This window comes from Mustela nigripes, chromosome 7, assembly GCF_022355385.1.
Source record: "Mustela nigripes isolate SB6536 chromosome 7, MUSNIG.SB6536, whole genome shotgun sequence".
NCBI classification, from domain to species: Eukaryota; Metazoa; Chordata; class Mammalia; order Carnivora; family Mustelidae; genus Mustela; species Mustela nigripes.
In genome coordinates this window covers 89,646,282-89,670,923 of record NC_081563.1, presented here as the reverse complement: position 1 = coordinate 89,670,923, position 24,642 = coordinate 89,646,282, and the positions used below count along the sequence as shown (strand labels likewise).

The following is a 24,642-nucleotide window of genomic DNA, read 5'->3' as shown; positions in this document are numbered from 1 at the left end:
TCAGCATTTAGTGTTCCTATTTTTTATTTAGACATTTTGGTCGATATGTATAGATATGTATTATGTATTATGCAGGTATCTGGTTTTAATTTAATTTGCATTTGCATGATGGTTAATGATTAGCATCTTTTCATGGGCTTATTTATCTGCATGTCCTCTTCAGTGAAATGTCTCATTTCTTTTTTTTTTCCTTTTTTTTTTTTTTAATGACGTTCAGTTAGCCAACATATTAGTTTTAGTTCATTAGTTTTTGATGAGGTGTTCAACAATTCATTAGTTGCCTGTAACACCTACTGCTCTTCACAGCACATGTCTCTTCATTTCTTTAGCCCATTTGCTAACTGGATTTTTTTTCACTGTTAATTTTAGAGGTTTTTTTTTTTTTCTTTTGTTAGATATATGTCTGGTGCCTCTCCTTTCTTGACATGTAGTTTGCAAATCTTTTCTCTCAGCCTATTGCTTTTTTTCTTGTCCTCTTAAAAGACTTCTTTGCAGAGCAAACATTTTTAATTTTGATGAAATCCATTTTAACAATTTTTCCTACAATGGATTATTCTTTTGGTGTGAAGTTATAGAACTTTTTGCCTAATCCTAGATCCCAGATGTTTTCTCATCTTTTTCTTAAAAGTTTTAAAGTTTATTATTTTATATTTAAGCCCATGACCCATTTTTTTTTTAAGATTTTATTTATTTATTTGACAGAGATCACAAGTAGGCAGAGAGGCAGGCAGAGAGAGAGGAGGAAGCAGACTCCCCGCTGAGCAGAGAGAGCGATGCGGGGCACCATCCCAGGACCCTGGGATCATGACCTGAGCCGAAGGCAGAGGCTTTAACCCATTGAGCCACCCAGGTGCCCCGTGACCCATTTTTTTTAAAAGATTTTATTTATTTATTTTACAGAGAGAGTGTGAACAGAGGGAGGGGCAGAGGGAGAGGGAAAGAGAAATCTCAAGCAGGACTCCTTGCTGAGGGTAGAGCCCGCTGTAAGGCTCCATCTCAGGACCTCTGAGATCATGACCTGAGCTGAAATCAAGTTGGATTCTTTTTTTTTTTTTTTTTAAAGATTTTATTTATTTATTTGACAGAGAGAGATCACAAGTAGGCAGAGAGGCAGGCGCGGGGGTGGGGGGGAGGAACAGGCTCCCTGCTGAGCAGAGAGCCCTATGTGGGGCTCAATCCCAGGACCCTGAGATCATGACCTGAGCCGAAGGCAGAGGCTTTAACCCACTGAGCCACCCAGGTGCCCCATCGAGTTGGATTCTTAACTGAGTGAGCCAGTGAGGGGTTCTAAGCCCATGACCTGTTTTTGAGTTAATTTTTGTATAAGGTGTAAGACTTAGATCATGTCATTTTTTGACTTATGGTTGCCCTAACACCATTTGTTAAAAATGCTATCTATTCTTTATTGAATTGCTTTTGCTCTTTTTCAAAAAGCTGTTGAGTATATTTGTGTGGATCTATTTCTGGGTCACTACTAGCACACAGTCTTGATTCTTGTAGCTATATAAGCCTTGAAATAGAGTGATACCTCTCACTTTGTTCTTCTTTTTTTTCTTTTCTTTTTGAATATTTTAAAATTTATTTTATTTATTTGAAAGAGACAGAGCTATCTCTGGGCAGGGAACCTGACACAGGGCTCTGTCCCAGGACCCTGGGATCATGACCTGAGTCAAAGGCAGACACTTAAACTTACTCAACTAAGCCACGTGGCCAGGCGCCCCTGTTCTTGTTTTCTTCAAAAATTATTTTGGTTATTCTAGTATCTTTGCCTTTCATTATAAATTTTAGAATAGTCTGGTCTATATCTACAAAGAATTTTGTTTGGATTTTGATAGGGATTATATTATATCTGTATATCAATTTAAGGAGAATTGAAATCTCTAGTATGTTGAGTCTTCCAACTTGCAGACATGGTATCTCTCCCCATTTCTTTCTTTCTTTTTTTTTTTTTTTAAGATTTTATTTATTTATTTGACAGAGATCACAAGCAGGCAGCGAGAGAGGAGGAAACAGGCTCCCTGCTGAGCAGAGAGCCCGAGGAGGGGCTCTATCCCAGGACCCTGAGATGATGTCCTGAGTCGAAGGCAGAGAGAGGCTTAACCCGCTGAGCCACCCAGGTGCCTCTCTCCCCATTTCTTTATATTTTCTTTCATTTCTTCCATCAGCATTATGTAGCTTTCAGCATATAATCTTGCATGTTAGATTTACACACATTTCATTTTTTAAGCAATTATAAGTTGTATTTTAATTTCATCATCCACATATTCATTGTTAACATGTAGAAATACAGTTGATTTCTGTATGTTTATCACGTGTCCTTTGACCTTGCTGAATTCATTTATTCTTGGAATTGGGATTCCTAGTAGATACCGTGGGATGGTCTTCATAGAAAATTGTATCATTTAACACATAGTGACAGTTTTATTTCTTTCTTTCCAGTCTGTTTGCCTTTTCTTGCTGCTTCATTTGTGCTGGTTAGGATTTGTAGCATTATTTGAATAAGAGTGGTAAGAATAAATATCCTTGCTTTGTGTTGTTTAGAGGAAGGCATTCAGTCTTCTGTCACAGATGTAGATTTTTTTTTGAGGATGTTTTATCAGTGCATGAGGTATATTGGTATTGGTCTATAGGTTTTTGGTATTGTCTTTGTCTGGTATCAGAGGAATAATAACTTCATAAAATTAATTGAGAAGTGCTCCCTCCTTTTTTTATTTTTTTTTTCTGGAAGCGATTGTATAGAATTGTTAATTCTTCTTTAAATGTTTGCTAGCCTTCAGTGAAACCATTGGGACCTGGAGGTTTCTTTTTTAGAGCTTTAAACTTGCAAATTTAATTTCCTTAGTATTTATGTGGCTATTAATAGTATTTCTTATTGGGTGAATTTTGTTAATGCGTGGTTTTGTGATCCATTCCTTCCAAGTTGTCAAATTTTATATGTGTAGAGTTGCTCATAACATTTTGATGTCTTCAGGGTCTGTAATGATATTCCTTGTAACATTCTTGATAAGGTTAATTTGTGTCTTATGCCTTTCTTGGTTCATCTTGCTAGAAGTTTGTCAGTTTTACTTGTCTTTTCAAAGAACCAGCTTTAGTTCATTGATTTTTCTCTATTGTCTTATTTTAAATATAACATTTCTGGTTTTACCTTTATCTCCTTTTTTTTTTTTTTTGCTTCTTTATTTATTTTGTTTTTCCTTTTCTAAGTTTTCAAGAGAAGACTTTAGATCACTGATTTGAGACTTTTCTTCCTTTGTAATACATATGGACTTTGTTTTATGAATTTCCCTTAGAGCACGGCTTTTAGCTGTGTCCCCCAAATTTGGGTATGTTGTGTTTTTGTTTTCATTCTACATTTATAAAGAGCTATGTTAAATCTCACTTAGTACTCAGGTTTTCAGACTTTTTTTTTTAAGAGAGGAAAATATCAAGATTCAGGCAAGTTTCGTATTTTGCTCTAGGAATTACCACTGGTGATGGTGAGATCTGCTCTTGGCCATATTGTTTCACCACTGTCTCCAGCATGTCCCCTATTAGTAATTGCGTAAGTGCTATCATTTAAGAGATTTTGACTGTATAATTATTTATTGCTAACTGCAATAGTAGATATTGAAATAATGTTGACTGCCTTTGTTGCCTTCTGAGAAAAGAACTTATTTCCCACTTTTCTAGATTGTCCTTACCAAAGCTTTTAAATGGTGTCTGAATATTTTTCAACTCTTATCTGCATTTTTTATTTCCTCTTCCAGCTGTAATGCTTCTGAACTCATTTATGTTTCTACTTTAGTTATCCTTCACTGAAGATAATGTTTGTATTGTAGAGTCTTTCCTCATTTGTTTTATTTTCTATTTTGAAGTTGTAATTCATAATTCTTTATCTTCATGTCCTTAAATTGATTACTACCTCAATGCCTTGTTGTATTTCTGGAGAGACATCCTTCTTTCCCGCTGATCCAGATCCTATAATCATCACAGGATAATGAAATACCCGGTTCCTGTCCCACCTTCTCTGAAGTTTTCCCAGAGAATCCTAATCCTTAACAATCTGTCGTACTGCTCATTTGCCACTTAGTTAGATGCTACCTTGTAATATTTCCTAATTTAAGTTTTGTATTATTACTTAATTTTTTGCACTCAATTAAGTTTTAATGAGTCTTGTATTTTCCCCCTCTATTAAATGATCTGTCTTCAGGAAGAGCAGTCTGTAATATTCTTTGTATCCTTCATAGCCGTGATTATATGTTGTTGAGGATGGATGTTGATTACTCTTCATATGGAAAATAAGTTCACCTTGAATAGTTTTATTCTTGTTAAATGTTAAATGCAGAAATTATAAATTCTTACAGGCAGTCAAGAGCTATTTCTTGGTTTACATTTATGCTTTCATGAAGCTCCACCTTCCACCAGGCTAGATACAGATAATGTCATACCTTTCAGACATTCCCAGACTGTTTTTGATCTAACATAGTCCCAGACTACTTATTTGTATTGGTATGTACATATGTATGTATGTTATGTATTTTAGTGTGTGGGAGAAGAGGAAGAACAGTGCTTTTAAAATTTTATGATTTTTTTTTTTTAAGGTTTTATTTATTTGACAGACAGAGATCACAAGTAGGTAGAGAGGCAGGCAGAGAGAGGGGAGGAAGCAGGCTTCCTGTGGAGCAGAGAGCCCAATTTGGGGCTAGATCCCAGGACCCTGAGGTCATGACCTGAGCTGAAGGCAGAGGCTTTAAGCCACTGAGCCACCCAGGCGCCCCTAAAATTTTGTGTTTTACTACAGAATAGATGTCCTCTCTTCAAGAGTATGTGTCAACCCCCATTTTTAGCCATATTAAATCTAATTTTCTCTGCTTAAGATTTTAAGTACTCCTGATAAAAATATCTGATTTTTAAAGCTCTCTCAGTGAGAACTTTGATTTTTACACTTTCTTTTCATTTCTGGAAGGAAGTTTGATTTAAATGATGCTTTATTTCAAAAATTTATTTAACACCTTGTAAGACTTGTATCTGCCACTGATTTAAAGATCACGGAAGTAGGAATCACATTTCTTATAGTCTCAGTAACATAAATAAAAGATTAAAAGCTCATTTTAAATACTTTTAAAATAGGGGCGCCTGGGTGGCTCAGTGGGTTAAGACGCTGCCTTCGGCTCAGGTCATGATCTCAGAGTCCTGGGATCGAGTCCCGCATCGGGCTCTCTGCTCAGCAGAGAGCCTGCTTCCCTCTCTCTCTCTGCCTGCCTCTCCATCTACTTGTTATTTCTCTCTGTCAAATAAATAAATAAAATCTTTAAAAAAAAAAATAAATAAATACTTTTAAAATAAATATGATTTTGTAGACTAACACAGGCTCTGTTAGTATTACTTGTAGTAAATGTGCATATTTTTTCTAATATCCTTCCTATCTTTCAAATTTTGTCTTTGGCAGTTACACTAATTTGAAATTAACTTCTTCCTTTGTTTTTCTTAGCAAGGCTTGAGATTTTTCACTAAAAATTTAGCTGAAACAGTTTATTCCAGCTTATTACTAAAATGAACTTTTGGAAAATACAACCTATTAGTAAGATTATGATTTGTATTAGTTTTAAGTTATATAGTGAAGACTTTGCAAAAGTTCAATATTGAGCTAAATATTAGAGTAGTATTTCTCTACCTTTTATTTTCATCATTGCCCCTTTTATTCCAGAACATGACACTTTGAAGGTGAATTTTGTTTGCTAGTCTTAAAGTTGTTCAGAATTATATTTTGGCACTCCCCTTTTCCTTTTTTGCTTAAATAATGTCAAATAAAATGTATAGGTTTCCCTATGGCTAGCTACAAACCTCATTATCATAGACAAATGAAGGTGTGTGATTATAGTTTTACTACTTAGAGAAGTCTTGAGTCCTGGATTTTCTGTGATAGTACCAATTATCTAAGTACCATGATCCCTTTAGACTCTGTGTTTGGAGAAACATGGTTACCATATTCTCTCAGTAAACATGAATTGACTACATGGGGAATTCTAGAATTTTCAGATTTCTTTCAGTCTGTTTTTATCAGACACTAAGACATTTTTAAATTCTGGAGTAAACAAATTGTCAGAGCAAATTTTTAAAAAGTGGACTGGGTATTGAGACTAGAAAGGAAGGTAAAATCAAACAGCATGTGAAAGATTTTTGAAAATCACCCTTGGGGAGATATAAACTGAGGAGAATGACCCCAGGCTTTAGAATTTCACGCCTACTTCTTTCTGTTACAAGGGAAGATGCTTGGAGACTCAAGTGAGAGAAGGTGGTAGTTTTTCTGATAAGAATAGTAGGGTGAGCTAAGGTTATAGAGCCATGTTCCATTTAAGGCTGTTCCACATCTTCTCCCATTCTAAGAATCCTATGTACTCTTGGGCACCTGGGTGGCTCAGTGGGTTAAGCCTCTCCCTTCAGCTCAGGTCCTGATCCCAGGATCCTGCATCCGGTTCTCTGTTCAGCAGGGAGCCTGCTTCCTCCCCACCTCCTTCTCTGTCTGTCTCTCTCCCTACCTGTGATCTCTCTCTCTCTCTCTCTCTGTCAAATAAATAAATAAAATCTTAAAAAAAAAAAAAAGAATCCTATGTACTCTGATATCTAGGCCTGAGACAACTGACAGAAGGTATACATCAGTATAGTAGAGATTGCATAGTTAACAAAAGTTGTGTTCCAAAAACCTTATGACCAGAAGTAGAACTTATATAGGAGGCCTAGGGTTTTTTCTGGGGTGTCAGATCAGGGTAATATATTAAATTGAAATATAAACTAAAATGATGCTGTATCTTTAACAAGGTAATATGTACATAGGAAGAAGGGGCTATAGTTAAGGGAAAGGAGAAGAGACAGTTGTGCTTGAGATTTGGATGTGGGGTGAGACCAGGAGGATGACCCAACCCTACAGGTCCTTGCCAGGTGTGATGGATGCTTCCGCCCCTTCCAGCTAGTTTTAGGCATCCTAGTGTCACATGACCAAGGAGTTTACCAAAGAGAAGATGGGAGAATCATCAGACATCTCAGGTCTCCTTTCCCTTCTCCTCTTAAGAACCAGGTCAAGTTTCTCCTACTCTCTGTGTGGGCTATGCTTATAGACACACCAGGGAGTCCTATTGTTCTGATATGTGTAGAAAGATATTTTGTGAGTCATCTGTATGCTGTTTTTTTAATAGACAAATATAAGTAGTGCATAGCAATATTTTGCCTAGTTGTATGTATACTCTTTAGCTAGAATATTACTTTGAGCTGTGGATTAAGCCAGAATCACTTGATTGATTTTTGAAAATAAAACGATGCCTTTTTTATAAAGGAGCTTTGTTTTAAGAGGAGTTGTTAACTAGAGTAGTCCTATATACATGGATGAGATATTTTCCTATTTGAAAATTCGTAGCTAGTAATGCTCAGTCTGCAGAGCAGTGAGTCAGGGCTTCAAAAACAGAGACACTGAATTATCCCCCACCTATATGATCTTCATTATTTTCCCATTTATAATGCATGAAATCCACTTATTAAAAAGTCTTTCCTTCTCTTGTGAAAGTATAGCTAGCTCTGGAAAGGCAGTGGGTCACTTTCCTAATACCTAATACCTAATGAAATCCAGAAAGGTAATCCATTAGGAGTGAATATAGCTGAGCAGTTTTGATTTGGGGCCAGACTGGGGGAAGAGACTAGAGTGGGCAGAACAGCATGGGAGAATGCTGCAAAAGCAAGGTGGAAAAAGACAAAATGGCAAACATAGCCTGTTTCAAGGTTTATCTAGAGTAGTATTTCTCTACCTTTTATTTTCATCATTGCCCCTTAAGGAGAAAAATTAAATTTAAATCAAATTTAGTTTAGCTCCTATTAAATCAAATAGGAGATTTAATTAATCCCTTAAAATTAATTATTCTAATTAACCAAATAACTTTAAGTTTTCCCTGATAAGAGGAATTCAATACCAAAGAATAATTCTTTTAGGTAGGTTGAGCTTGGGAGGGCTACAGACCACTGAATTTGGGTTTTTTCATGCCCCAAGAACTGATTTCTGCCACCTTTCTGTGGGTTAGTAATACCTCCATTATGAATGCATGATCTAGAGTTGGTCTTTCTAGGAAGAGGGCAACAAACAGCCTTTTTCTTGGTTAGCTGCTGGATTTGAAAACTTAATCTAGGACTATAAATTGTTTGTATATCATAGGTAAATAAATGAGGCATTTGTGAACCTACTCAGGACCTGAACTCCATTTATAATATTGTTTCTAATGGAAACTGTATTCTAAATTCAAAAAGCTTATTACTAAAATGAACTTTTGGAAAATACAACCTATTAGTAAGATTATGATTTGTACTAGTTTTAAGTTATCTAGTGAAGACTTTGCAAAAGTTCAATATTGAGCTAAATATTAAAGGAAGAGATGGCCATAGATTAGAAGAACTGGCTAGATACTTTAGGTAGGAGGAAGATTCGGTATTTCAGACTCAGTCTGTATATTCAATCTTAAAATAACATGAGATGCCTTTTAATTATATTGACTAATCATGAAAAATTCCCTTCAAAATTTTTGAGGTATAGTTGTAAAAACTAAAGATAAATTTAGCCATTACTTCCAATTTCTCTGGACATATTTTTATTTCTTTTAGTGGCCTAGTAACCTCTAAAGATCTTTGCAAACGTTAAAGTATTCAAGATACTTTTAAAATTTTTTGGCTAAAGATGTATTTATTTGTTTACAAGAGGGAGAGAGAACATGAACAGGAGGGGCAGAGAGAAGAGAGAGAATCTCAGACAGTCTCTGTGCTGACACAGTCCAACTGGGCTTAGGCTGGGATCCCATGACTGAGACCATGGAAAGCAAGAGTTGGACGCTTAACCGATTGAGCCAGCCAGGTGCCCCTCTAGATATATTTTTATGTGGATTTCTCCTTTGCTGCTTTGAGTATATCCACCAGCATAATTGAATGCTACCAAATGCTAAAGTGCATTCACTATGACAAGTACTTTGGTTGTATTACCACATTTGTTTCCTAACCCTAGGAGCTAAGTACTCTTACTCCATTTTGGGAGGATGAACATTAACTTTCTCAAATTTTGTTGAGAAATCTTGCTTTTTGTTTTTTTTTTTAAAGTTTTATTTATTCACTTGAGAGAGGCAGAGAGAGAGCGAGAGCGAGAGCAAGCAGGAATGGGGTGAGCGACAAGAGGGAGAAACAGATTTCCTGCTGATCAGGGAATCTGATGCAGGACTCGATCCCAGGACCCCAGGATCATGACCTGACCGACTTAGTCACCCAGGTGCTCCCAGAGAAATCTTGTTTTGTTCATGTTGTCGTTGTACCTCCTCGTACAGGGCTTCGGCAGTTACTTTGTGCTCCAGCAGTTTGCATCTGTTACCACTATAAGCAGTTAATTCTAACAGCCTTCTTAAGCTGTACATTTATACTGATGTCATGTTAACTCTTCTCTACTGTGACATGGACCATTGAGATCATTTCTAGGGCTCTCTGTTTTGGGAGAAGATAGGCTGCTTGTCGTTTAGTAACAGAGATTCTGTTGTATAGAATAGAAATATAGTTTACAGTTTCCACATAACTCTGAGAGCCAGAAGAACCTAATGCTCAGTTGTAATTTGAACAGTTGGAGAAAATTTTTAATTGCCTTTTGCATTTGCTTATTTTGATGTATTTACTTTTTTTGTTGCTTACAGATACGTTGTCTTAATTACTTAGTTTATCGTCAAATGTTCTAAGTTTTTGTTAGCAACTGCTTTCCCATGTATTGCTTCCTTATATTTACTTAGAAAATTGTTATATCTTCATTACTTTTTTTTGTTGAGGTATAATATATGTGTAGTAAAATTTACCCTTTTTAATACAAAGTTCCATGAGTTTTGATGAACACATTCAGTTATGTATCCACAACCACAATCAAAGGTATAAAACCATCTAACCCCCATTCCTTTATGCTTTGTTGTCTTCCTCCTAATCTCTGATTAGTTTTCTCTCCTTATTGTTTTGCATTTACCAGAGTGTCCTATGTATGGAATTGCTGTAGCTTTTGAGCTGGCTTCTTTCACTGAATATAATACTTTTGAGATTGGTCCCTGTTTTATGTTTCTTTTTAGTGCTGAGTATTATTCCATTGTATGGATGTGTCAAAGTTGAGTTTGTTCATTCTTTCTCCATTTGAGGAACATTTGGGCTGTTTCCAGTTTTAATAGTTTTAAATGAAGTTACTGGTTACATTCACATACAGGTTTTTATGTGAATATAATTTTTTATTTCATCTGGGTTGATATCTAGGAGTAAGATTGCTGAGTGGAATGGTGTTTATTTAATTTAAGAAACTGTCAAACTGTTTTCCAAAATGTTTGTACCAATGTATATTCCACCAGTAATGACATGTTGCTCTGTATCTTTACTGGTGGTGTCAGTTTTTTAAAAAGTCATTTTGATAGGTATATAGTAATAGCTCGTGATTTGGCTTTACCTAATAACTGATGATGTTGAGCTTCTTGTCTTATGCTTATTTGCCATCCCTATATTCTTGGTGAAGTGTGTGTTCAAAACTTTACCCACTTACAAAATTAAGTTCTTGTATAATTACTGAGTTGTACAAGCTTTAAATATATATGTATTTCTCATATATGTCCTTTATGAGATAAATGACTTAAAAATGTGTCATCAAAGTATGTGTAATGTGTTTGTATTCCCTTAATAGTGTGTTTTGAAGAACAGAAGTTTTTTCATTTGTTAGATTCAATTTATCATTTTTTTCTTTATGGATCACACTTTTGGTATTGTAGCTAAGACATTTTTGTCTAACCTAAACTAAGGCCATAAAGTTTTACATCTATAGTCTGTTTTGAATTAATTTTTGTATATTGTACAAGGTTCTACAAGGTTCCTTTTTCTTCTCCATCTTCTTCTTCTTCCACCTCCCCCCCCCCCCCTTTTTTTTTGGCATATGGGAGTCTAATTGTTCCAGCACCATTTAAAAAAAAAAAAAAAAAGACTGTCCTTTCTCCATTGAATTGTGTTTGCACCTTGTTGGAAATCTTTCCTTCTCCCCATTATCCCTTTGACTGCTCTGGTTCACATCTCTCTCTTCCCTTCCTAACACTGACCATACTCTGCTTTCTTCTTTAACTGCCTCCTCTTCACTAAGCTCCTTGAAAGGAGGAACTTTTGTATGGGACCAGGGATGGAAAGGGTATCCAGGCAGATGGAGTGACAGTTGCAAAGCGCCTTCCTGTGGTGGCATGCAGCTTTGGCCTGTCTGAAAACGTGCCCAAAGTGGGGGCATCAAGAACAAGATGAAGCTGGAGAGATAGATAGATGGTGGTCAGATCCTGTAGGACCTTAGAGAGGCCATGGTACCAAAGGAGAGTATGGCCCAGGGAAAAAGGATTGCCCTACAGAGGGAACAGGGCATCATCACAGCATAATATTCCTCTTTGTCAGTACAGATGAAAGAGGAATAGTAAAATTTTTCACTTAAATTTATTGCTTGTGTTTTGTTTCACAGTTCCCTAGAGAGTTCTGCCCATTGCTTTTCTTAGGTTAGGAAGGATTAAGCCTTCCTTATGTATTTGTTAATTTAGTCAGAGTATAGTAATATTTTACCAATTTTACATGTGACCAAACTTTTCCCACAGGGGATTTGTGGGAGCGTTGTTTCAAGGCTTACTGTCATTAATGGACACCCCTTATAGTATGGAACCTATTATCACAGCATATGCTTTACGTCTGTCTTCCCCTAACTGGAATGGAAGCTTGCTGATGACCTGGACTTTTTTCTGTTTTGTTAAGTTATACTTCCCCTGTACCTAGGACAGTTCCTGAAATGTAGTAGTCACTCATACACATACGTATCTGTTGAATAAGTGCCTTTTTATAGGTATTTTAAAAATACTTATTTCTTTTTTCCTTTCAGTCTTTGTTAAGTTCATATAAGTGATAATATTAATGGATATCAATAAAAAAAGGTAGTATTTATTCTCCTCCTTCTAAGAATCAAACTCTTTATGCTTGTTCATATGTAAATAACTTATAACCATGATGTCAATGCAGTCTTAAATTCTTATTTTGTCATTTAATCTCACATCATATCATTTCTCTTAATTTTCATAATTATTGCTTCCAGTTGTTGTGATAATACTCCCCATAGTATTTCAATATAGACTTTCAGATGCAATTTTTCCTCTTTTAAATTATTTTTTTATTTTTTTAAGATTTATTTATTTATTCATTTGACAGAGAGAGAGAGATCACAAGTAGGCAGAGAGGCAGGCAGAGGGGTTTGGGGGGAAACAGGCTCTGGGATTATGACCCGAGCTGAAGGCTTAATCCACTGAGCCACCCAGGTTGCCCCACTTTTTCCTTTTTTAAAAATCATTTCTTTTTCTGACTTACAAAAATGGAAACTATCTCCTAAACTGCAGCCTACTAGTAGTAATATAGCATTAACTATGTTCAGTCTAAAAAGTAAGACTGACTAAATGAGTTAGGCTAAGTTTTTTAGTGCTCTAAAATGTAGAAGAATTACCGATATGGATGAATTCCAGTTTTAGAGAATCAGTGGAAACTTAGAAAGGAGAATTATCACTGTATTTTTAATAATCATAAAAAATTACCCTAGATTAATTATATACTTGACTAAAGATTTGGGTGATTAGACTCTGTAAGAGATCCAGAGGGGAACCTTAAACTCAGCGTTTCCAAAATTGCATCAAACATATGCTGATTTATCTCATTTTCTTTCCTATTTCACAGTAGCATCTACCAGATTATCTTAGGTCAAGACACTTGAAGGTGGGCAGGCCTTCACTTTAAGGCACAGTGGATGTTCAGCCCCCTGCCCTCCTTGCTTTGTCCAGGCTCACCTTTTCTGTCCTTGCACTTAACCTTAAGCCTCCTTGGGCTTAAATGATAATGAGCTTACTGCTGTTTTCCATCCATTCCAAGTATACTTGCATATTTTGCGCATATCAGTTCCTCTATTTTCTTTTCCCATTGGCTAGGAATATTTGTATTTCTCCTTCAAGTCTTTACTCAAGCCTTATCTTGTCAGTATCTTCTCTGACCATGCAGGTTTCCTTATTCCCTGAGCTATCGTTGTTGTGTCCTGTTCATAAACTGAAAGACTGTTTTTTCACTGTACTAAAATTGAAATTGCAAGGATATTTGACTTATTCACTTTTGATCCTCAGTGCCTGGGTATTTCTGTCCTGAAAATGGAAGTCCTTTTAGTAAGTATGGTGTGCATTTGTGGAACAATTAAAAAGCAGTTGTGTATTGATTGTTTTCACCTGATTCCTCAGTATTCTTTTTTTCTTCAGATATTCCTTTTCAATTTTAAGTCTTTTTAATGAGTTTCTTTTGCCTTCCCCCTTCTTCAGTTCCTTTTCCCATTTGCTTTTTCTGGGTGAAATAAATGACTTTTAAAATTTGATTGGCTTTTTTGTCACCTAGTCTGCATGGAACATACTCCTTCTCCCAGGAATTCAAGCTGTCTACTTTTCATTTAATTAAGCCTTGAGATTTAGTTTCAAGAAGTCTTTTCACCAACTAGCAGTTTTGTTGTGCCTTTCCTTACTTCCCCTTGTCTGAGCATGCAGTTTCCATGACTCATTCTTCATTCTCTAACACATCACATCCTTGCTCATAGGTATACAGTCATAAAATCGAGTTGAAAGAGACCTTAGAAGATCATTATTTTTGTTTCCCACTTAGTGCCGAAATTGGTCTACTGTTTGACCAGTTAATGACTGTATCACTGTTTGAACCGCGCTCTCACCCCGTCCCCCCTTTCCCCCCCCCCCCCCCCCCCCCCCCCCCCGCAACTACTGCCCTGGGGAGGGCAGTAGCTAAATCCTTTTACTCTTATTAGACAGCCATTCCACTCTGGCTAGGCAGCCCTAGTCCTTCAGTAATTTCTCCTCACTGTGTCAGATTGGCTTCTCTAGTCCATTCATACATTCTAATTTTTCCCTTGGGGTTTCATTTCCCTAAAACAGACTATGGATGTTTGAATGTCCCTTAACGGAGTAGTAGACTAAGGATGTTGGGAAAAAGTCAGATTGCCTTGACTCACACAGTGCTAGAGAGTAATTTTAAGACAGCCTAAATAAAAACTTATGTGTAAGACATGAAACCCTAAAAGAACTTGGGAAAAATTTAGATGCATTTTATTTAAACCTCAGGGTGTGAAAAGATTTTTTAACCTTTTTGTTTAGGGAAGAAACCATAAAGGCAAGGATTGATAAATTGGGCTCTATGAAAATTGAAAAGGTCAGTGACAGATCAGGAAAATATATTTATAATACATATTGCAAGTACAGGGTTATATCCAACGACTTTTGTTAATAAGAGGAGCAAAAAAACGGATACCCTGATGGGCAAATGGCCAAAAACATGGAACTGATGATTTATGAAAATATGCTGAAAAAGTGTTGAGAATACTGGACATCAAATTAAGATGTCAGTGTTGCCTGTCAAATTGACAAACACTTAAAAAGTGTTAATACCCTGTATTGTTGACTAAATAATGAAATGAACATACCAGTTTTGATTTTGGGTAATATTTTTGAACATATGAGTTTTAGAAATGTGAGTAGGTATAACCTTTTTATTTTTTAAGATTTTATTTATTTATTTGACAGAGATCATGAGTAGGCAGAGAGGCAGGCAGAGAGAGAGGGAGAATAAGAGTCCTTGCTGAGCAGAGAGCCCAGTGCGGGGCTCGATCCCAGGACCCTGGGATCATGACCTGAGCTGAAGTCAGAGGCTCTAACCCACTGAGCTACCCAGGTGCCCCAGGTATAGCCTTTTTGAGGGGCACTTAGGCAATATGTTCGTACCTTTGACCAATAATTATATTCTAGGAATTTATCATGAGGAAATTATTAAATGCACAAAATGATTGATGCTTATACAGCTGTTACCCATTGGCTCCTCCAAGAAGCAGATGCTGAACTTAGGAGTGTAAGAGGTAGATTGGGGATAGGAGGTAGGGAGGGGAGAACAGAAAGGAGGAAACGGGATTGGAAAGGAAGAGCCTTCAGTCTCTGATGCAGTTGCAGACAGCCAGCTGTGAAAGGAAAGAAGCTGGGAAGCTAGAACCTGGTGAAGAGAGCCTCAGACGCCATGCAGGTCTGGCAGAGTCTGGGCCAAAGCAGTGGAAAGCTCTCTTGACTGTTAGGGCTGCCCATCTAGCACAGAGGGAGCCAGGTCCTGACACCCTCACTGTGCTCAGTTCTGGGCTAGGGCCTTCTAGGGAGGATTGGTCTCCAGAGTACTAGGCAGATCCTGAAGGCTCCATCCATAGCTAGAGGCTGTCAGCCAGCTGCATTCTTTGTACTCAAAGGGCAGGTTCTTGCTAGAAGGGAAATCTAAGTAGTGTACCACAGGAGGGATGTTCATTGCAGTGTTATTAAAAAATGACACAATAAAGAATGGTATTTTTTTCCTATAATAAACATAAAATACTCCCATTTCTAATTAAAGGGAGAGAAGTAATTTCAAAATAAATTGTATTTATTAATTTTAAGCAGCCTTCTAATTACTGTAAGCTTTTGTTAAGCTTGATACCCCTAACTCTTTATTACATGAATTTCAAGAATTTCAATGTCTTGATCTTCTGAGGCTGAAATTTAGACTTTGTAGTTATCCTCTAATTTTTATATTTGTTGGAAATGATGGTAACACTAATATGTATATTTTTTTAAAGATTTTATTTATTTATTTGACAGAGATCACAAGTTAGGCAGAGAGGCAGGCAGAGAGAGGAAGGGAAGCAGGCTCCCTGCTGAGCAGAGAGCCCGATGTGGGGCTGGATCCCAGAACCCTGGGATCATGACCTGAGCCAAGGCAGAGGCTTTAACCCACTGAGTCACCCAGGCGCCCCACTGAGATGATATTTTGATGGAAATTTGACTACCCCAAGCTGCCCTGAACTGAGACTGCCCTGGGGGAAATCCAGGTGGGATATGCACACAGGGGGCTGCTGTATTGCTTTGCCTTATGCTCTCCAGTCTTACTGGTTTCATCTGAATTCTTTCTTTTCCCCCCGCTGGGTTGTAATTAGCATCCACTTCTAGAGTCAGTAACGTTATTATTACTTGTTTTTAGGAAAAGTTTAGATTGGCGCTCTTTTAAGTTTAAGATTCCTTAACCTGAAGAGTTAATAAAATGATTTTAAATAATGAGTTCGTGGAATCTTGCAAAATATTATTTTAAGTCAAAGAACTCTGTCATCTTAAACCCATAAAATAGGCTCAGGTAATTATTTTGACCACTCTCTGCTTTTCATTCTCTCTTACTCCACCCCCAGACCCCCGCACCCTCGTTTCTCCTGAAGAACTCCAGGAAACACCAGGGAACAGTTTGAAAACTTTGGTTCTATTTCTTGGATTAATTTTATAAAGAAAAAAAAAATGTAGGACAAAGATAAAGCCAAGTCACATTTCTGTTCCTGTAAGGTTCATTGTTATACCTAGAGAGAGGGGCAGTTTCAAAATGTTTACAAGTAAGGAAACTTGTTATCTGAGGTCCTATTGTGAAAGAATCACCAAATGTTTCCCTGTAATTGGCTGATAGGAAAAAGGTCATCTATTGTATGTCTCCCACAGGACCCCAGAACAAGACCCACCTCTGTTGTATTGCCCATACTCCCCAAACTGAAATTTTGAAGAAAGTAGAGAGCCCATCTCTTCCTCCAGCTGCCCCAAAATGTTATGGCCCCTTTTTCTATGATTCATTATATATTACAACTTAAAAAAAAAAGTGTGGAGAAGAATAAATGAAACAAGATGGGATTGGGAGGGAGACAAACCATAAATGACTCTTAATCTCACAAAACAAACTGAGGGTTGCTGGGGGGAGGGGGATTGGGAGAAAGGGGGTTGGTTTATGGACATTGGGGAGGGTATGTGCTATGGTGAGTGCTGTAAAGTATGTAAACCTGGCGATTCACAGACCTGTACCCCTGGGGATAAAAATATATGTTTATAAAAAATTAAAAATTTAAAAAAAAAGTGAATTAGACTTCGCCAGGAGTTAAAGGTGCTGTATGTTGTTTTGTTTTTCCTTGTAGGTAGTGTGTAGATAGTTCTAAATTTTTTATGTGTTTGTGTATGATCTGTATATGTATTTAAAATAAAGTAAAAACTATAGAAAAGCAAACTGAGTAATCAAGTGTAGGTGGTGATTTGTAGTCTTCCTTGGAATGAGATTGATCAATGGCTTTGTGTTTCTCTGAGGTAAGTTCTTAAGATCAAGGACTCTGTTTTATTCCTCCTGAGACCCCAGTACCCAGCACAGTGATTTACACATAGTAAGTGATCATTGATATTGCAGACTGGAAATCTGCTTCTAATTTTTTTTAGCTTAGCATTTGCCACTAGAGGGACTTGGTCAGCTCTTGTCCCCGTGTTATTTTGCCTTCAGTAATGTCTTGTTAATTTGTTAAAAACTTTATTCTAAAACTTGGTTTGGAAATAGGACTAGTCAGGTAGTGGCAGTGGGAATATTAAAAACAACTATTTTTAATACTTCTATGTGACTCATTCATACTTCCTGATCAAAACATTTATCTACAGAGATACTAAGTAGACTTTTTTGGGCAAGTATTCAGAAACACAGGAAATGAACAATCAAAAGCAGATTTGAAATGAACTTCCATAAATGACAGAAATATAATTGAGGTTTTATTAGTCAAAATTTAATGATAAACTAGTACAAAACCTATCCCATTTAAAAAAAATATTTATTTATTTGACAGACAAAGATCACAAGTAGGTAGAGAGGGAGGGGGGAGCAGGCTCCCTGCCGAGCAGAGAGCCCGATGCGGGGACTTGATCCCAGGACTCTGGGATCATGACCCGAGCCGAAGGCAGAGGCTTAACCCACTGAGCCACCCAGGTACCTCCCATCCCATTTTTTAAGCACATTTTACTTTTCAACCAAAGGGCTTACTCAGCAAGTATTTAACAAAAATATGCTAGTCATTATGTTAAAACTGTGCAGCTTTCTTACCATAATTTTTTGACATCAGGAAGTACCACTGGCCATGGACTGTTCTACTCTCCCACTGAGTGTGTCTAAGGCAAGCTCTAAACAGGGCCCCAAACAGTTACTTTCTGTGGCACTTCTTTGCCTTTACCAATAAGTCAGACTCTTGATATGGGCACTTCAAAATTCCTCAGTCAGATACCTATCTGTCGTATGTAATCAGTTTCTCAACCTCATTTATAAACTTATTCGTAACTACAATAGGAAACCAATGAAGTTTTTTTTTTTTTTTTCCTTCCACGAAACTCTTATAGTCGCTGTTTTCTTTCTCCAAATACTAAATCCTACCTCCTTCTGATACTCAGGGATTTTTTTTTTCTACCCTAAATGCCACCTTCTTTCTTGCCACTTTTCCTGACTCATTGCAATATCATGGTCTTCTCTGAAAACTGCTTTGGCCTTTAATGATCTCTTTTTCCACATCTCCATAACTACCACTGCTCTTCTTTGCTCTTACTTCTGTGTTCTGGCATGGGAGAGGGACATGAGCTACTGCCGATATGACACACAATGACTAGGGACAGAGGAGCTGGCTGGAGGGACTAAGTTGAAGTATGCATAGTTAAAAAACAAAACCATAAGCCAATTTTATGTGCTTGTGTATTTTTCACTTTTTTAAATTGTGAAAATACAGCCAGTACCTAAGTATTCATCACAGAACTTTTGTGTGCTTTATGTAAGGACATCTTCCAACTGACAAGAGGACAAGAGTCATTTCATGTTGAAACAATGTGTTCAGTTAGGTACTCAGGATTTGGAAACACTGTATATGTAGTAATTAAGTTACAAGGCTTGCTTCAATAGCTTATATTACCCAGAATGTACAGAGGGAAATTGTTAGCATTCTGTAAAATTCAGTCATGATCCACACCTGTGTATCTGTGAGATTGCATTCATAATCCCAATGTGTGTGTGTGTGTGTGTCGGGGGGGACTTCAAGGTGCCAAAACCACTATTCTCTTGCTGCAGTGGTAAGATTCTCCCTTTCATCATACATGTGGTCAAAGCTGCTCATTACAGTATAGTTTATTGTAATTAAAGACTAGGGAATAAAGATAAAGATAGAGATCCACATATATTGTTACATATAAAACAAAATACTATACTACTGAAAGAATGAAGTAGATCTGCCTAACAGTGAAACGGTCTCCATGAGAGATTAAGGAGAAATACCACAATGCAGAGCAATAGGCCACTGCCTTTTTTTTTTTTTTTTTTAAATAAATTAAGACACCTGCTTATTCACATATACTCATAAAATGCACGGTCTTTCTCTGGAAAGATACATAGGTCTGTTGAGGTCCTAGTTAATTAAGGATAGAAGAGGAACTTACTTTGCACTATTTCCTTACTGGCACTGTTTACATTTTTCTTACTATATCCGTATGATGCTACTTTTTAAAAAATACCACATTTCCTTAGTATCTTGTGCTGTACTCAAAAGTACAATAGCAATTATTGGGGCAGCATTGCTTTGAAATTCCCACTTCTCTTGTACTTTTATTCCCCCATTCCTCACTGTTGAAAATACTGAACATTTGTTTGGTTTATAGCCAAACAAATTGGGACAGTAGTGGAAGGAACATTAGCTTCACAGGCAGGTCAGACCTATGTCTGTGGCTAACTGGCTTTTGTGATTTCGGGTATGTTATGGAACCTTTCAGAATCCTAATTTTCTCATGTAGGCTGTGGGAATGGAATATGTATAGCTCAGAAACTAAGAAATGTACTTAAATAAAAAATGTACTTAGTGATTGGCATATGACAGGAATCCTATAAATGATAATTATTTGTTTTAATTGGATAGCTAAGGGACTTGTTCAGATTTTTAAATGCTTATTTTCCTAACTATACTGAAATTAGATCATTAACATTTGTATTTACCCTGGCATGCTACTGTGGAATATACCAATCTTGAGTATCTTCTTGGCTCCTAGAATATTTTTTAGTGAAATAGCTTTTTTTCCCTTTTTAATCCTGTAAAGTCTTTCAGTTTTAAAAGTTTTTAATTTGAATTCAATTTAACTTACAGTGTATTATTAATTTCAGAGGTAGAATTTAGTGATTCATCAGTTGCCTATAACACTGCTCATTTCATCAAGTGTCCTTCTTAAGGACCATCAGCCAGTTACCCCATCTTCCCTTCCATCAACCCTCAGTTTGTTAACTATGGTTAAGAGTCTCTTATGGTTTGTCTCTCTCTCTGATTGTGTCTTGTTTTATTATTCCCTCCCTCCTTCATGCTCCTCTGTTTTGTTTCTTAAATTCTACGTATGAGGGAAATCATACGATGATTGACTTTCTCTGATTGACTTATTTTCACTTAGCCTAATACCCTCTGTTTCTGTCCATGTCCATATATGTGTGTGTGTATAAACACATCGCACACACATATATAAATATATATATAAATGTATTATATATATATATACATGTGATGTGTTTATATATTCTTTATCCATTCATCTGTCGGTGGACATCTGGGCTCTTTCCATAGTTTAGCTGTTGTGGACATTGGTGGTATAAACATTGGGGTGGATGTTCCGCTTCGAATCACTATGTTTGTATCCTTTGAATAAGTACCTAGAAGTGTAATTGCTGGGTTTTAGGATAGGTCTATTTTTTTTTTTAAGATTTTATTTATTTATTTGACAGATAGATCACAAGTAGGCTGAGAGGCAGGCAGAGAGAGGAAGAGAAGCAGGCTCCCTGCTGAGCAGAGAGCCCAATGTGGGGCTCGATCCTAGGACCCTGGGATCATGACCTGAGCGGAAGGCAGAGGCTTTAACCCACTGAGCCACCCAGGCACCCCTAGGGTAGCTCTATTTGTAGCATTTTGAGTAACCTCCATACTGTTCCAGAATGGCTATACCAGTTTGCATTCCTACCAGTGGTGTAAGAGGGTTCGCCTTTCTCCGTATCTTCGCCAATATCTGGGGTTTTCTCGGTTGTTCATTTTAGCCATTCTGACAGGTGTGAGATGGTATTTCACATCTGTCAGGTGGTTTTGGTTTATATTTTCTTGATGTTGAGTGATGTGGACCATTTTTTTCAAGTGTCTGTTGGTCATTTGTATGTCTTCTTTGGAGAAATGTCTGTTTATATCTTCTGCCCATTTCTTCACTGGATTTTTTGGTGTTTTGGGGGTGTTGAGTTCGGTAAGTTCTTTATGGATTTTGCATACTAGCCCTTTATCTGATAAGACAGATGCAAGTATCTTCTCCCCTTCCACAGGTTGCCTTTTAGTTTTGTCAATAGTTTCCTTTGCTGTATAAAATCTTTTTATCTTAATGAAGTCCCAATAGCTCATTTTTGCTTTTGTTTCCCTTGCTTTGAAAGACAAGTCTAAGAAGTTGCTGTGGCTAAAGTCAAAAAGGTGGCTACCAGTGTTATCTAATAGGATTTTAAAAAAAAAATTTTTTTCAGTGTAATAGAATTCATTGTCTATGCACCACACCCAGTGCTCGATGTAATATGTGCCCTCCATAATACCCACCACCAGGCTCCCCCAACCTCCCACCCCTACCCCTTCAAAACCCTCAGATTGTTTTTCAGAGTCCATAGTCTCTCATGGTTCATCTCCCCCTCCAGTTTCCCTCAACTCCCTCTTCTCTTCGTCTCCCCATGTCTTCCACAAGTAAGTGAAACCATTTGATAAGTGACTCTCTCTGCTTGACTTATTTCCCTCAGCATAATCTCTTCCAGTCCTGTCCATGTTGCTACAAAAGTTGGGTATTCATCCTTTCTGATGGAGGCCTAATACTCCATAGTGTATATGGTCCACATCTTCCTTATCTATTCCTCCGTTGAAGGGCATCATGGTTCTTTCCACAGTTTGGCGACCATGGCCATTGCTGCTATGAACACTGGGGTACAGAAGGCCCTTCTTTACACTACATCTGTATCTTCGGGATAAATACCTAGGAGTGCAATTGCAGGGTCATAGAGAAGCTCTATTCTTAATTTCTTGAGGAATCTCCATACAGTTCTCCGAAGTGGCTGCACCAACTTGCATTCCCACCAACAGTGTAAAAGGGTTCCCCTTTCTCCACATTCCCTCCAACACACATTGTTTCCAGTCTTGCTAATTTTGGCCATTCTAACTGGTGTAAGGTGGTATCTCAATGTGGTTTTAATATGAATCTCCCTGATGGCTAGTGATGATGAACATTTTTTCATGTGTCTGTTAGCCGTTTGTATGTCTTCATTAGAGAAGTGTCTGTTCATGTTTTCTACCCATTGTTTGACATGATTATTTGCCTCACGTTGAGATGTTATATCCATTTCGAATTTATCTTTGTGTATGGTGTAAGAGAATGGTCAAGTTTCATTCTTCTACATATAGCTGTCCAATTTTCCCAGCACCATTTGTTGAAAAGACTGTCTTTTTTCCGCGGTATATTCTTTACTGCTTTGTTGAAGATTATTTGACCATGGAGTTGAGGGTCCATATGTGGGCTCTCGACTCTGTTCCACTGGTCTCTGTGTCTGTTTTTGTGCCAGTACCATGCTGTCTTGGTGATCACAGCTTTGTAGTAAAGCTTGAAATCAGGCAACATGATGCCTCCAGTTTTGTTTTTCTTTTTCAACATTTCCTTAGCAATTCGGGGTCTCTTCTGGTTCCACAAATTTTAGGATTATTGCTCCAGCTCTTTGAAAAATACTGGTGGAATTTTAATCGGAATGGCATTAAAGTATAGATTGCTCTAGGCAGTAGAGACATTTTAACAATGTTTATTCTTCTGATCCAAGAGCATGGAGGGGTCTTCCATCTTTTTGTGTCTTCGATTTCTTTCATGAGTGTTCTGTAGTTCCTCGATCTTTTACCTCTTTGGTTAGGTTTATTCCCAGGTATCTTATAGTTCTTGGTGCTGTGGTAATTTCCTTTTCTGTATTTTCATCGTTAGTGTGTAAGAAAGCAACTGATTTCTATACATTGACTTTGTATCCTGCCACACTACTGAATTGCGGTATGAGTTCTAGTAGTTTGGGGGTGGAGTCTTTTGGGTTTTCCATATAAAGTATCATGTGATCTGTGAAGAGAGAGACTTTGACTTCTTCATTGCCAATTTGGATACCTTTTATTTTTCTTTGTTGACTGATTGCTGTTGCTAGGACTTTTAATACTATCTTGAACAAGAGTGGTGTGAGTGGGCATCCTTGTCGTGTTCCTGATCTCAACGGGAAGGCTGTGAGCTTTTTCCCATTGAGAATGATATTTGCTGTGGGTTTTTCATAGATAGATTTTATGAAGTTCAGGAATGTTCCCTCTATCCCTGTACTTTGAAGCATTTTAATCAGGAACAGATGCTGGATTTTGTCAAATGCTGTTTCTACATCAATTGAGAGGACCATGTGGTTCTTCTCTATTCTTTTACTGATTTATTCTATTACATTGATTGATTTGTGAATGTTGAACCATCCTTGCAACCCAGGGATGAATCCCACGTGGTCATGGTGGGTAATCTTTTTAATGTGCTGTTGGATCCTATTAGCTAGGATCTTGTTGAGAATCTTAGCATCCCTATTCATCAGCGATACTGGTCTGAAATTCTCCTTTTTGGTGGGGTCTTTCCCTGGTTTGGAGATCAGGGTAATGTTGGCTTCATAAAAAGACTGGAGGTTTTCCTTCTGCTTCAGTATTTTGAAACAGCTTCAGGAGAATAGGTGTTATTTCTTCTTTGAAAGTGTGGTAGAATTCCCGGTCCTTGTTTTTTGGGAGGATTTTGATCACTGCTTCAGTCTCGTTACTGGAATCAGTCTATTCATGTTGTCACTTTCTTCCTGGTTCAATTTTGAAAGTTTATAGTATATAGTTTTCCAAGAATGCATCCATTTCATCTAGGTTGCTAAACTTCTTGACATTAACTGTTGATAATGACTTCTGATGATTGTTTCTATTTCCTTGGTGTTAGTTGTGATCTCTACCTTTTCTTTCATAATTTTATTAATTTGGGCCTTCTCTCTTTTCTTTTAGATTAGTTTGGTCAGTGGTTCATCGATCTTATTGATTCTTTCATAAAACCAGGGTCTAGTTTCATTGATGCGTTCTACTGTATCTCTAGTTTCTGTCTCATTGATCTCTCCTCTAATCTTGATTATTTCCCTTCTTGTGTGTGGAGTTGGCTTAATTTGTTGTTGATTCGCCAGTTATTTAAGGTGTAGAGACAACTGGTCTGTTCTGGATGTTTCCATTTTTAGGAGGGAGGCTTGGATGGCTATGTATTTCCCCCTTAGGACAGCCTTTGCTGCATCCCATAGGTTTTGGACTGACGGATCTTCATTCTCATTGGTTTCCATGAATTGTATAAGTTCTTCTTTGAGCTCCTGGTTGATCCAAGCATTCTTTTTTTTTTTTTTAATTTTTTATTTTTTATAAACATATATTTTTATCCCCAGAGGTACAGGTCTGTGAATCACCAGGTTTACACACTTCACAGCACTCACCAAATCACATACCCTCCCCCAAAGTCCATAATCCCACCCCCTTCTCCCAAACCCCCTCCCCCCAGCAACCCTCAGTTTGTTTTGTGAGATTAAGAGTCACTTATGGTTTGTCTCCCTCCAAATCCCATCTTGTTTCATTGATTCTTC

At 37.3% G+C, this 24,642-nt stretch overlaps 1 protein-coding gene across 2 annotated transcripts in view; it reads left to right on the top strand.

Moving 5' to 3' along the window:
• The window catches only part of SEPTIN10 (septin 10), a 75,818-nt gene that overhangs the window by 3,175 nt on the left and 48,001 nt on the right, over window positions 1–24,642 (top strand). Inside the window, exon 2 of one of the 2 annotated variants that reach the window (XM_059406401.1) lies at window positions 1,979–2,117. The exons of the other annotated variant lie outside the window; for it this stretch is intronic. The gene's annotated coding sequence lies outside the window, so the exon portion shown is untranslated. The remainder of the gene's footprint in view (window positions 1–1,978; window positions 2,118–24,642) is intronic. 2 annotated transcript variants of the gene reach the window in all.